Source organism: Fukomys damarensis, unplaced genomic scaffold (assembly GCF_012274545.1).
Source record: "Fukomys damarensis isolate Sample0158 unplaced genomic scaffold, DMR_v1.0_HiC HiC_scaffold_23, whole genome shotgun sequence".
Classification (NCBI taxonomy): Eukaryota; Metazoa; Chordata; class Mammalia; order Rodentia; family Bathyergidae; genus Fukomys; species Fukomys damarensis.
The window spans coordinates 50,164,542-50,179,430 of NW_022900935.1; the positions used below are offsets into that span (position 1 = coordinate 50,164,542).

General features: G+C 43.0%; 1 long non-coding RNA gene across 2 annotated transcripts in view; it reads right to left on the reverse strand.

Moving 5' to 3' along the window:
* LOC104857075 overlaps positions 1–14,879 on the reverse strand; it is a 23,393-nt gene extending 8,514 nt beyond the window's left edge. The window contains exons 1-3 of one of the 2 annotated variants that reach the window (XR_778778.1): positions 14,742–14,879; positions 12,967–13,059; positions 6,636–6,737 (exon numbers count right to left, since the gene is read on the reverse strand). This is a non-coding gene — a long non-coding RNA (uncharacterized LOC104857075). Of the gene's footprint in view, positions 1–6,635; positions 6,738–12,966; positions 13,318–14,741 lie in introns of those variants that run through there. The other variant, XR_778777.2, reaches the window with a different exon arrangement.
* Positions 14,880–14,889: the final 10 nt, after the last annotated feature.

Consider the following 14,889-nt stretch of genomic DNA (forward strand, 5'->3'; position numbering starts at 1 on the left):
AAAAAAAAAAAAAAAAAAAAAAAATCTTCCAAGGCCTGCTCCAAAAGGAAAGGGAAGGTGGGAAAGATTTCATTTTAAAAATTCACAGGAGATAGGAGGAGGGAAGGGAAGTAAAGGGGATGAAGAAAAGAATTAAGATGTGCTATGCACATGTACCAGAAGGAATGTAAACATTATATACTGCAAACATGCACTAATAAAAATTTTAAAAAATAAAAATACAGTGAACAAAAGCCTAAGGATTAAAGAGAGAGAGATTCAAAGGTTGACTCCCACAGCAAGAATCTAGACATGCCAGTGTGCAGGCCCCAGGCACAGCCACTTTCTTCTAAGCAGCGTCACCTGCTGAATTCTCAAGGGACTGCTGACCATACTAACTCAATGTGAGGATGGATAATCCATTGTATGAACCCTTTGCCAAGCATCAAAGCATGTGGCATGAAATCATCCTATTGGTTTCATGAGTCTGAAGCCAGTTTCTGGGTTTCCTATATGTCTGGCAGAGTCCTTTCCTCTCAGAATAGCATCAGAATTCAGAAGATGCTGAGACGTATACTCCATAAAAGTCAAGAGTAAGAACTCGGGTCTCAATCCAGTACCGGTTTATTACTGTAAAACTAGGAAACCAAAGCTTCTCATTCCCACTTCAAATACTGACATAACCATTTGTATATGAGCTCCTAAAACTAAGTGGCCCAAATATATACATTTTATCCTTAGCCATAAAGCACCCATCTCATTCAATGTGAACCAATCAACAGGGTGGCCTGCTGTGTGCTCGCTCAGTGGCGTGGGTGCCAGGTCCAGGACCTAATGGGTCAACTCTGCAGATGCCACCAAACAAATCACCTCTTTATCAGGCCACAGCAGAGCTAGGTTTTAGAAACAGTTAAAGCTGCACTTTTTGGGAGGCTCCTTCAAACATGTGGTTCAAAAAATACACGTTAAATATGTTTTCAATTTTACTTTTTAAGACTAGTATTCTGGCATTTTAAATTCATATAATCCTTTGGAAGGACCTCTTGACCATGCATCCTAGAAAATTCTGGGCCCTAGACTTGCTATGCTTGCTGGCAAACAACTACCAGAAGTTCAAGATGTGTTTTTTCCCTTCCCTAAGATTTTGGGATCACAAATCAGAAACAAAATTCACCTTAGGCTATTAAGCCTCCTGAACACCCCTCTCTATCAAAGTCAAGCCTCAAGACAAAAGCCAGGTTGAACAAATGAGTTTGCTCTCTGGCTCAGAGCATGATCAATAGTCATTTCTGCTGAGAGGTTTAGCCTTGAAAAAATTAATGTTCCTGCTTTACTATTAACCTACACTGACAAAATCAAATACTGCCCATCCTTTCCCTACAGACATTAGACTATCCTGGGAAATTAAAACAAAATCAACTCCTTTCCCTTGGGCTTTCTACTGCTCTGACTTATCTTCCACTTTGATCTTGCCTCTGAACTTAGCCGGGGAAGCAGGTCAACTTCCCCTGAGGACAGCTTTCTCCCAGCTTTATAAAGCAGGTACTGGGGTTTGTTTCAATTCTATAGGGGAGGGGAGGTGGAAGGGAAGCCAAGGCAACACCATGTCAAAGAGGTCAATGATATAGCTGCAGGCTTCAGTGGTAGGTAGAGCCTACACTTTGCATCGTGGAGGCCCTGGGTTCCATCCCTAGATAGCCCCCAGCTGGTCATTGTTACAGACTAATATTCAATACTCTTTTTTTTCTTTTTTTTTTGGTGGTGGTACTGGGGGTGGAACCCAGGGCATGGATACAAGCACTGTACAACTGAGCTACACCCCCATTTTCTTTTCTTTCTTTCTTTCTTTTTTGTACTGGGAATCAAACTCGGGCCCTTGCACTTGCAAAGCAGACGTTGGAACCACCGAGCTAAATCCCCGGCCTTCCCCACATATTTTTATCTCCCCACATTTTTTTTGTTTTCACTTAGGTGACTTTCTCTAAGGGCAGCCTCTCAAGTACCTGGGATTATAGACCTGTGCTACTGCGCCTAACATTAACAAGCATCTGGGCATTGAGGACAAGATGGCTCCTGCTCCAGTTTATGTGAGGAACATTCTCATCATATTGACCACAACAAACAGTAATAGAGGGTGGGAAATGCTCATCAGCATGATGACCTTAGTGGAGGAGCCAGCCTACATGAATGCTCATTCAAGCCTGTCAGCTACAGTCAGTTCCCCTGGCTCTCCAGATGGCTTTTACCTCATCCACACTGTCAACAAGCTTTTTCCTATTTGGCATCATTAAAGCATGTGTGTGTGCGCATGCGCGCGTGCGCGCGCGCGCGTGCACACACACACACACACACACACACACACACACACACACACGCCCTTTTCTATACCAACAATCAGATGTAGAATTACCAGCAAGGTGGGGTTAGAAGTTACCACATGGTTCATTTGTAATATAATTCACCTATACAAACAAACATCTGCATGGTCTACTACACCTGCAAGAGGGCCTGTTTCAAAATCTGTCTGTAGAAAAAAAAAATTGTCACTACAGTCTGTCAAGCATCCTTACAAGGATATCACCCCCATCCTTTCCATCATATCTGTAATAGTTTCCATGAGATGGCACACTTAGTGAATACCTCAGAGGGTTCCTTGTGGGGTCTTGGGTGCCCATACTTACCAGCCCCTCACCATATCCCCCTGGGTATCTACAGGGTTTCCAGCTCCTAACAACCTAAGCTGCTCACCCTCAGGCATGAGTTCACAGTTACCCATGCCCTTCCCTCAAGGGTGTTTGTCAATGAGCTTCAGTGCCAGTTTCCACTTGAGTGTTTCTTTCTGGTCACCACTTGGGTGCCAAGACATCTGCTAAGTTATGCAGGTCTGCTTGTTATCTAAGTCTACAGTTTTCCTGTATATGGTTGCCTTCTCTTCCCTTAATATATAGCTTGAAGTCTTTTAATCAGACTTCTAAGTATGATAGAAAAAAACATTACCCTGCTCTTGCATCAGTTGTCTTTTAGAATTACAATCACTAAAGTTGTAGAAGAAATTTACCTGCCACCTTGGCCTTGAGTCCTTTAATTTCCTTTTCATGACTTCAATGTTCTGGGGAAGACCAGGTTCTTCCTATTTCCCCACCACATGGCAGTTGATGTATGAGCACTGGCAGGCTCCCCATCTCATCTAGAAGTGGGCCTCGCAGAGCCAGTCTAAGCACAGGATTTAATCTCCAACAGCAGGAAGCTTCTGCTCCTATGGGGCAACTAGAATTCCCTCCTATTCCTTTTACTGCCTGGAGCCTTCTTCTGTGTCCAGCTGGTATAATTTTTTAATGGTACCATGGGTTAAAAGTAAACACTTGCCAAACACCCTACATAGATGAGTCACTGCTTTGCTGATGGGAGTGAGACAGGTGGGAAAGAGGTAGGACAGAGGCACAAATATAAGAAGCACAGAATCCCCATTGCTAGGAAGAAATTAAGATGGTGGGCTGCACACAGAAGACTCCAACCTTGAGGTCTCAAACTGGAGCCCATGTTTCTGATGACTGGTGAGAATGGGATGTCTCCTGAGTGCAGGAAGCCCGTCCAGACAAGAGTGACCCCTTCTGATCCCAGCCTTGCTAGGTAGCAGGCAAACACTTTTTGAGCCGGGCATGGTGGCGCACGCCTGTAATCCCAGCGCTCAGGAGGCTGAGGCAGGAGGATCGCTGTGAGTTCAAGACCAGCCTGGGCTACATAGTGAGTTCCAGGTCAGTCTCAACTACATAGTGAGACCCTGTCTCAAAAAACCAAGCCAAAACAAAACAAAACAAAACAAAAAAAACACTTTTCAAGTCCAGGATAAGGGTGTAGAAAATGTTTCCTCACCACCCGTTTTCATAAAGTGCTGCCTTTAAACCCACTGCATAGCTCCAATGACAGGACTGTGGATTCTCCTCTCCCCTTTCCCTTTTTAGGTTATTCTACTGCTAAAAATTATTCAACTTCTCCAACAAACCCAAGTTTTAAAAGAGCACTCAAATTAAGGTTCTTTTGTTTTCTATTGTGCTTGCGTGGCCTTTTTCATTTGCTCAACAAGTATTTCAGAAGCACGGGCAATGGCAGACACTGTGGCTGCGTCCTGGGTACATAATTGTAAGCAAAATCACCAAGGTCCCCGTCCTCTCAGAGAAAGGGGAAGAGCAGATGTCTGTTATGGAATATGGAGTAACAAACTGTGAAGAGGGCCACAAAGGGTAAGAAGAGCAAAGGTGGGGAGGTGGGGGCGGAGCCATTTTCAACAGAGGCCTCAGTTCCTGAAAAGCCTAGCTCCTTTCTGGCTAGGGATGGAAAGGTAGCCATTGTGCTACCTGGAATGTAAACCAGGAGGAGAAAGAGTGAGGCTGAGGTTGAAGGAGGTAGGAGAGAGTGATCACATGCTCAGAAACATGGTTAGCTGTGGACTTCATCCTAGCAGTAACAAGAAGCCTCCACAGGGTTCACACAAGGGCAAGACAATATTGTAGTATCAGGAGGCTGGGTTTTTTGTTGTTAGTTTTGTATGTTTTTATAGTAGTGGGAATTAAACCCAGGGCTTTGTGCTGAGCTACAACTTTAGTGTCCCCCCTTAAATTTTATTTTGAGACAAGGTCTCCTAAATTGTCCAAATTTGCAACCTTCCTGCCTCAACCTCCCTGGCAGGTTGGACTTCGGGTGTATGTCACCATGCCTGGAATATTTACTTATTCATTTATGAGGCATAGGGTTTACTAGGCAAGAATTTAAAAGCAATTAGAATATAAGCCCTCAAAAAAAGGGCAGGTTACAGTCTGGAGCTAGAAATATTTGTTTTTGGTGGTGAAAATTTGTGAATCTATGGGAATTACCATCTTGGTCTTAGTTTACAGGAAAAGGATGGCCTACATACAGAAAGATAATGGCTCATTTACAAATGAAAAGTGTAAGCCCTACCAAAGTTTTTGTTTTTTTGAGATAGGGTTTCACTATGCAGTTCAGGCTGGCCTTGAACTCACTATGTAGCCCAGGCTACAGTTCAGGCTGGCCTTGAACTGAGACAATCATGCTGCCTCAACCTCTTATGTGCTGAGATCACAGGCATTTGCCATACTCCTGGCAAATTTTTTAGATGGGTTATCTACAATGTTTTGCCTAAAAACACTCTTGAAACTCTCAATCTGTTTCTTTATCTTAAAAGATTTGTCCTTTATCAATTAAACTCATTTACAGGTTTAAAGTATCTTTTGTTTTGGCTTTTTTTGTTTTGTTTTGCTTTGTTTTGGTACCAGGGATCAAACTCAGGTCCTAGCACTTGCAAGGCAGGCCACCGAACCGAACCGCTGAACTAAATCCCCGGTTGTTGTTTGTTTTTTGAGACAGGGTCTCACTATATAGTTGAGACTGACCTGGAACTCACTATGTAGCCCAGGCTGGTCTCAAACTCACAGTGATCCTCTTGCCTCAGCCTCCCAAGTGCTAGGATTACAGGCGTGCACCACCACACCTGGCTAGTGTAAAGTGTCTTTCAGGGATCTGGGGTATAATGGGCCTATAACAGTGATTGATGGTGATTGGAGCTTTCAATGACAGAAACAGCTGGCTGCAGAACAAATGCCATAAGTTTGCCACCACTGGCCTAGAAGAAAAGAAGCACAAAAAAATCTAGGGAGTCCTGGGTAACATTAACTGTGTCCTAGAGCTGTAATCTTAAAAGTAAAACTTTTTGGTTATGATTTTTCCTTGTCTTCCTTTCACTATCTTTATTCATTCAATTATACCTCATTCCCCTCCTCTGAGACTTTGATCTCTTAATTCTTTTAAAGTCCATCTTCCTATAATGGCTTCAGCCTAAGGAGAGGTGTTGATGCTGCTTAGCCACTCTATCTAAAGGAGACAAAGGAAGATGAGTTGTTTGATCATCTTTTGATAGTTTGGAAAAGAGGACATTAGCAAGTCATTGACACTTTTTAAGCTTCATTTTATAGCCTTTAGCAGGGGCTAAGAATTGAAAGCAGAATATTGAACAATAGTAGCTGAAAAAGTTGTGTAAGTCAGACACAATTAGGCAGCACTTGGCGTAAGCCTTTTCTTTAATATCAACCTCTATTTGTCCAGAGGTGTTAATGCAAATACAACAGGTGGAGTTTAAAATCATATGGACTCTTTCTTACCTATTTGTCAAAGAAATCTAACATTCTCCATGCCTGGAATTTTTTAAAGAAAACATTGTCTGCATGCAGTGAGTAGATCAGAAAGGAGCAGAAGGAGACATGGGCAGGTCAGCGAACAGGCTGCTACAGTCTCCCAAGCAAAAAGATGATTACCTGAATGAGTGCGGTGTAGGGAAGCCAGAGAAAGAGAATCACACAAGAGACATACAAGGTAAAGATCAACAGCACTTGGCACATAAGTGGCTACTGACTGCAGGGTGGGAGGTCCAGCCTGGTTTGCAGTGAGGAGAAACATTAATGACCTCCGGCAGAAAGCATGGCCATGCAAACTCTGCAGCTCACCAGTACACTTCCTTCAGTGCCCGTTTCTCAGAATTTCTAGATAATTTTATAGCCCTTCTCCTATTTGCTTAAACAGTCATCCATTCTAAACACATATTTATCAAACATCTACTAGACAGACACTGGGGACAAAGAGGTCACCTGGTGTTGCCCCAAAGAAGCCTCGAAATTTTCTTGGCAGTACAACTTCCAAGTCTGGAGTCATCTTACTTCCTAGAGCCTTCTCTACCTCTCAGAGATTTTCTGCAATGAAGAAATACTTTAAGACTCAGAGATTCACTCCTCACTTCATAAGATCCCAAGCCCAGGACACATCCCAGTACCAAATCTAACCTCTACAGGTCTTTAAACCCCCTCCCATCTAAAGACCACAAACCCCTCTAGGCAATTCTTCCTTCTGTCACAAAATCCGGAGCTCAGGAACTACTTGTGACTGGTACTCTTTCATTAGTTCCCCAGCTTAGTTTGTGCTGGGTTCTATTCTATGATGGAGACTGGTGGTTTTAAACCCCGGAACTGCACCATCTAATGTAACCACATGGAGGGAGCTACAGTGGTATCTCAGTTCGTGAACTTAATTTGTTTCAAGAGTTTGGAAAAGATGGCCACATTGTGTTTCTATGGGAAAGATGGGCATGATTGTGTTTGTTGCCTGATGCAAATAAAAATAAGAATAAGGCCAGGGATTTAGCTCAGTGGTTCTGCCGCCTGCCTCACAAGCTCAAGGATCTGAGTTTTGATTCCCAGTAACCCCCCCAAAAAAATGTTTTTGCCAAATACTTTTGTTTGCAAACCAAACTGCTCCCAAACAAAAGTGTGAACTGAGGTACCACTAAAGCAAAATGAACTAAAATTAAAATTAGATAAAAATCAAAGCTTAGATTTATTAGTGGCACTATTACCTTTCAAATGTTTAATAGTCACATGTGGCAAGGGCTACTATACTGGACAGCACATATCGAGCATATTACAGAAAAGTCTATTGGACAGTGGCCCACAGGCAGGCTGCTACAGGGTTCTTTGCATGTTTGATTTGAAATTCCCCTTAAAAAACAAACAAACAAAAAAAAAAGTTTATCATACCCTCTTTGGTTTTAAAAGTGGAAGTTATAAAGAAAACTTTTATACCCCCCTAAAATACTGCTTTTAATTAGTTCCACAACTTGGGATTTATGAAAAATTTGTTTGAAAATAAGCTGTGATGGGCCAGGGATGTAGCTCAGTGGTGCTGTGCCTGCCTAGCAAGCACAAGGTCCTGAGTTTGATTCTTATGGGGGGGTACTCTAGTATCAAACACTGCCCATCCAAAATGCAGAGTAAAAATAACCTGTTACTTCAATGAGAGCAAAAATTTGAACCATAATTTAGGAACAACTATAGATACACATTATCTTATAATGTACTTTATACAATGTCCAATACATTTGATATTTAGTCAATACTATCTTGGATTTTTTTAGGCCTACTACTCAAAAGCATATCTAGAAGGAGTTTCCAAGAAATGCTCATTTCAAATTCTGAATTTCACTACATAACACCAGCTCTATGCAGCATACAGGGCTTCTCTCCCCTCCAATCATTTCCACCCTATAATTTTTCAGTCCAAAAATACATTTATATTGTGACAGAGAATCCACAAAAATGCTTCAATATGAAACCATCCTGGAACAAGATTAGAAAAATGTTCATAATTATTGAAACTGATCAATAGATACATGGGATGCTTTATATTATTTTTACTTTCAGGTATTATAAAACACCTCTAGAATAAAAGATTTTTTAACCCGAGTGTAGTGGTTATCACCTGCTTATTGTTTTCTGCTTTATGAAGCTGGATCACAAACATCCAAATGAGATTCTGAAAGTCTTGAGTTAAATAATTCCCCTTTGATCATTTCATACCTCAGATCCTTAAATTCAGAAACTCAGTGAACTCATGAAGTCCTCGATTTAGAAGAGACCCTTTACAGACCACAGAGGCAAAGCAATGTGCCCAGGAACCTTGGGACAACAGGTGAAACCATCACAACTATGGACGGAACCCCTGACACCAAGTCCAGGACTCTGTTTAACCTTATCCAGCAATCCCAGCTACTCAAGAACCCAAGGCAGGAGGATTGCAAAACTGAGGCCAGCCCTAACAACTTTAGGCAACTCTGTCTCAACAAAAGAGGGCTGACTTGTACAAGGCCCTGGATTTAACCCTTAGTACTGGAAAAAAAATGTTTTTAACTAAGCAATTATATACAAATTTGACCAGGTCTAGTATTCTGCAGGGTAATTATAAACACTCATGGTATTCTACTGAACATCCCAACCCAGGCCAAAGAATCACAGCCTCTGACTTGAAAACCTCAAAAACTGCATCAAATCTTGTCAGAGATGGGTCTCACACCGGTACTATATATAACTTGGATCTGGCCTCAAAGTTCTTAACAGCAAAAAGAAAACAATGATAAAAATCTACCCACCACATCCAAATATTAAAGTAGTAGCACAGGACCGATGGCGTGCAATCCACTTGGCTCCACAGTGAGTGACACACTGGCGTAGAGGCTCGGACAGCTGCGGCCATCTCTCTCTAGGAACAGGCCCACAGCAGTCCACACCACAGTCTCAGCTTGCCTCAAGGGGACGTGTCCATCAGCCACTGTCCTTTTACCTGCAGCAGCTCTATGGTACTCTACCCCCTGAATGATGAACACGCTGACTATAAACAGGTGCTCATCCACTCAGGTCCAGTTCCCCAAGCCCCTGAGAGTCAGCAAACTCTAACCCCCAGCCCCTCTGCACATACAGGGCACTGCTCTGAGGACTCAATCTTCACGCCGAGAAGGGAAACTAAGGCACAAGAGGTTAAACTTCCCAAGGCCAGTTGAGCCCTACCCCCACCTCCACCACCACCCCAGTCTTCTCATCTTCCCTTCTGCCCTTCCTGGCTGTAGCCACCCTACCCACCTGCTGCTCCCTCTTTTGCAGTGCTCTTCCCAACGCTCCCAGCTGAGTGCTCCCCCGCCTTTATCCTTGCTCATTGCCCTGTTCTTCCCTTTGGAGGAAGGAGATGTCACACGCGTTATGATTTCATGTGTACAGTAAATGTGGCACTTCGACTGTCTTATCTATTGTCTAGACTAGATAAGGTGCCATGTGCCAACAGGGATCACATCTGTTTTGCTCCACATCAGATTTTTAGTGCCAAACACAGTGGTCTCAGTAGATGCTCAAATGCTTGGTGAGTGACAGGCAACCACTGTTCAGTAGGTCCTTTCAACAAAATTTTTTAAAAAAATCAAATTCTCTACTTCAGAATGGTCAATACAACATCTTTTAAGAATACTGCTAGGGCCAGAGATTTAGCTCAGTAGTTCTGCCGCCTGCCTTGAAAAAGCAAGGACCCGTGTTCAATCCACAGTACCAAAAAAAAAAAAAAAAAGAATACTGCTTAATGGAGATGGTAGCACACTCCTGCAATCCCATCGCTCAGGAGGCTGAAGCAGAACTGCTGTGAGGTCAAGGCCAGCATGGGCTACACAGTGAGTTTGAGGCCAGCCTCAACCACATAGCAAGACTCTGTCTCAAAAAAACAAAGCAAAACAATACCAAAAAAAAAAAAAAAACTGCTTAAAAGACAGCATTATGTAGAAGAAAGGACTGAAAACTGGACAAAAGAACAAGCCAGGTTATGTCAGCTCTAAATAACAAAACAGAAATGAAACTCTTACAAAATGCATATTGTGACTCTGAAAGGTTATGTGAAGGAGCAATCCAAAGAGCGGGTTTTGATCTCAAATCCTAAATAAGCTTATGACTGAAGAAGGCTTCTCTTGCCCTGTGCCATTGTCAACTGTCAGGATAATCTGGAGAGGCGCTCGATGCCTTGGTTCCAATAATCTTCTTAGAGGAAAGCTTATAAAGCCAATATTCCAGGCAAACGCAACAGACGAAGGCTACCTGGCTATTTCAAGGCCCACCCAGGTTTCCCATCCTAGGAGCATCCATGAAGAAAGATCAAATTCTCTCAGTAATCCTGTTCAGTGAACCTGGCAATGGGAAATGGCTTTTTTTTAAAAAACCAAAGAAAAACCTTTCCTTTCAGGACTTAAATCTCCTTTAACTCTAGTAAGAGTTATTCTTTAGCTTTAACAAAGTTTCCTTAACTCACTCAGAATTTGTACAAGTGCTAGTACATAACAGACTAGAAATTTGTGACCTTAAAACAAGGAAACCTTTACTTTTTAACCTAGAAAGCTTCCAGGGTGAATGGCTTGTGCAAGACAAGCCAGAATGCATCTAAAGCACTGTAAAACTCCTACCCGGAAGCAATAGAAGCCTGAGTTCTAATCCCAGCTGTAAGTCCTTGACCTTCCTGTGTGATCTTGGTCAAACCATTTAACTCTTCTGATCTTCAGTTTCCTAACATGCATAAGGCCCTCGGTTTGATCTCATCTCCAGCACTGCAACTGGGGGCGGGGATAGAAGTAGAGACAGTACCTGGCACGTAGCAATTCTCATAAATGATAGCTATGCACACTGTCATCATCTGCTTATTGTTTTCTGCTTTACAAAGCTGGATCACAAACATCCAAATGAGATTCTGAAAGTCTTGAGTTAAATAATTCCCCTTTGATCATTTCATACCTCAGATCCTTAAATTCAGAAACTCAGTGAACTCATGAAGTCATCGATTTAGAAGAGACCCTTTACAGACCACAGAGGCAAAGCAATGTGCCCAGGAACCTTGGGACAACAGGTGAAACCATCACAACTATGGACGGAACCCCTGACACCAAGTCCAGGGCTCTGTTTAACCTTACCCAGTGCCAGTCAAGGGCTTCTGTACTTTCAGACCTCCTACCATCGGCTCATTAAGTCGTCTCACAGACATTACATGCAAAGCAATTAAACACTATGAGGAGTCTGAAAGGAGCAATACTATCTTTTATATAAACTGGAGTCACTTTAAAACTTACCTGTAAGAATACTCAATTAGCATAGGTTTCTGGTCTTTTTATATCAGTATTTATTTTTAACTTGAGATTTTAAGTTGACAAAGACCTTAGTGAATACTCAGGACAAAGGGAGCTGTCTGTCCGTGGCTCTTTAGCTCCTGACGTTAATGCTTCTCACGGGGACCACAGCCAGCCAAAGAACAAGGCTCCAGGCAAACTGGAAACTGCTCCTCCTGCCCACAGATCATGGAGTACTGCCTGGGCTCTGAGTGGCAAAGCTAACCAGATGTTCCACAGCTCTACCTCAGAGCCGCCAACCGGTTAAATGATCATTCTGCCGTTCAACAGCATGACCTGCTACTGGGTGTTCACTATGCTCCAGGGACATGAGCGACCTTATTTAATCCTCCAAACCACCAGTAATGTACTCCATGGTCCACCTAATCTAAGACCACTGACTATAAGGCACACAGTTATTTTACAAACCAATAAAGGAGCCACTGCCAACCACAAATGTAAGACCCCATAACTATAGGATGTTTCAAAAAAAAAAAATGTTAAGGCACTGCTGAAATGTGAATATTATCTCTGCCTTTTTTTTTTTTTTTTGTACAGGGGATTGAACTCAGAACCTTGTACTTGTGCACTGGCTTTTAACTTATCTCCACCATGGTACAGGAGCTCATTAACTGCTGTGATTCTATGAGCATCTCTGAACCCGACCTTTGATATGTGTAAGGTACATATGTCCTCAAGTAAGTTCTGTGCTAGACTGTCTCTCACAAACTCCACATCCCAGGAAAAATAATGACTAAGATGGAAAAAACACATTTTGGAATCAAAGTCCTACACTGAAATGCCCACTCCATATCTGTTACGGCTTCTGTCTAGATAGCTGTCCCCCCAGCGCGTCATGTGATCATTGGCGGGACTTTTCAGAGGTGACTGGATCGAGAGTATGCGATGCTGGGATTAAGGGTGTGTGGTTACTAAATCCGTCCACTGATTGGTTTGGCACAGTTCTAGGTGTGACTGCTACCTACCCTAAGGGCGCATAGCCTGGATGGCTATAAAGGGACAGAAAGAGGGCTGCTTTGGAGGCTTGCCCACGCTTCTCTTCCCTACTTTGCTGTGTTTACTGCTTTTTGTCTACCATGAACTGCTTTTCCTCTGCAATGCTTATCTGCCATGCCACCTGCCTTGGTGGTAGCCAACTATGGACTGAAACCTCTACAAACTGTGCTAAATAAACCTTCCCTCCCTTAACTTGTGGATGTCAGGTATTATGTCTCAGTGATGAGAAAACTAAGACAACATCTAACCAGCTTGTCACACTGAACAAGTTACTGAACCATCCTGAGCCTCAGTTTCCTCTTCAATAAAAATAGGCTATCACCACCACCCTGGAGGCTGCTGTAGGCTTGCACAGGATACAAAGGCAGGACACGATACCGGGAAGAACCGGAATTCAATAATGTAATCTTTTCGGTACTAGTCACCTTTTGCTTTTGAATCAGCCTTACCTGAGATCTCAACAATTCCCAAAGGTGACACTGGGGAGATAGCAGCATCAGACAGAAGATCATGAGGGATATCCTGGCAAAGAAAACTGGCACCTAGAGGCCCAGGAGAGTTTGTTTAAAAAGATTCCTAACTTGAATAAACAAATTGAGAGGGGAAAAGGGAAAGAAGAATAGGCACTTACTATCAAAAGACAATAGATATAAGAATAAATAATTTTATACTGAACCTGACAAAACTGGGCTTCAAAGATTCAGTTTTTTATCAAAGTAGTAGACAAAGGGAAGAATTTCTCCAACACTCTATTTTGTTTTGTGGTGCTGGAATGGAATCCAGGGCCTCCACACAGTGCTACATCCCCAGCCCTTTTATTATTTTTTATTTTCAAACAGGGTCTCACTAAATTGCTAGACTGCCCATTCAGAGATCAAACTTGCAATCCTTCTGCCTCAGCCTCCTGCAATGCTGGGATTATAGGTGTGTGCCACTGTAGCAGGCTTGTTTTATTTTTACATTAAGTAGTATACTGTGCATTTCTCCCCTTTCTTTCCTCAAGAGCTTCAGAAAATCAGGAAACAGGAGCTTCTGACTGGAAGGAAGGCCAATCATGTGACACGTAGAAACAAACTCCCTCTTCCTCCATCATATCTATATCTGGCAATTTCTGGCATAGCAGATTTTTAATAAAATCAGTTGAATAGCTTTCTCTCTTTTTTTTTTTTTTTTTTTTTTTTTTTTTTGGTACCAGGGATAGAACTCCGGCCCTTGCTGAACAGTTCTTTCTTAAGTCTAAGCAATTTCTCTTTGTCCAAATATCTCACCTACATAGTCATGCTGTCGAAAAGCCTAAAATTGCCTGCCTCTGCCTCAGTAGCATTCTAACAACATAATCTGAAATAAACACTATGCTTGGCCTATATTACATGTCCAATCTATCACACAACATTCTCCTCACTCTTCAAACCTCCAATACTCAAACCAAACTCAAATTTTCCTTCCTTCTCTTCTGTACTAGCCCTTGGATTATCTGTGAGAGGTCTCCATATCACCTCGGTCTGACTGGAGTTAGTCCGTTACGATCCTTCTTGCCAGACACTGTGCTTCCTCTGGGAGATACATGTGCGAGCAAGTGCCGTTCACCAGAGCCCTCCACATCCCCCTCTCCAGATCTTCACTGACACTGCCAGAGGGGCTCACGTAATAAGAAAGACACCACCAGCAAAAGCCCGATTCCATCCTCTTCTCCTCAGGCGGCACCGTCAATTTCTGGAAGGATCTGAGAGAACTGTAAAGGCCTCCTGGGTTGGGTAAGCGCTAACAGAACTGCCAGTTTCACTGTACCAAGAGTTAAGCTTCCTCCCCTGTGTCAACGAGCTCCAGAATTCACAAGCCAAGACTCTTCAAACCCTCATTACCCCAGATTCAAGGATCACATGCCCCTCCATTTCTCCTCAGTGTCTTTCATTGAAGTACCCACCATGTCCCTTCCAGATTACACCTGGCTCCTGAAACGTCTATCCTAAATCCTTAGATGATAATCACCAAAACACACATAAGAGGCTCTTCCCCTCCGATTCCTATGCAGGCAGTGGTGGTATTCAGTCGTTGGGACCACAACCATGAATAGGGTTCAACCGCTGCCCCTCGGGAGCCCACGCTGTCCTTTCACGGCCCTCTAAACAAGTACCTCAATTACTGTGAAACGTCTATAAAACGTAGAGACCAAGTATTCCATGGCTCTAGAGAAAGCGAGGGTGGAAACAGACTTTGCCCTTACATTTGATGCCCTGTAACCATAACAACGGATGGTTTAAGTAACCATCAACCCACTGTGGGGCGAAGTTTTCCAAAAACCGTTTTCAGTGCGGGAAACTCCCCGGCACCCACTCCCGCGCCGGCGCGCGCTCTGGGCAGGCAGCGCTTGG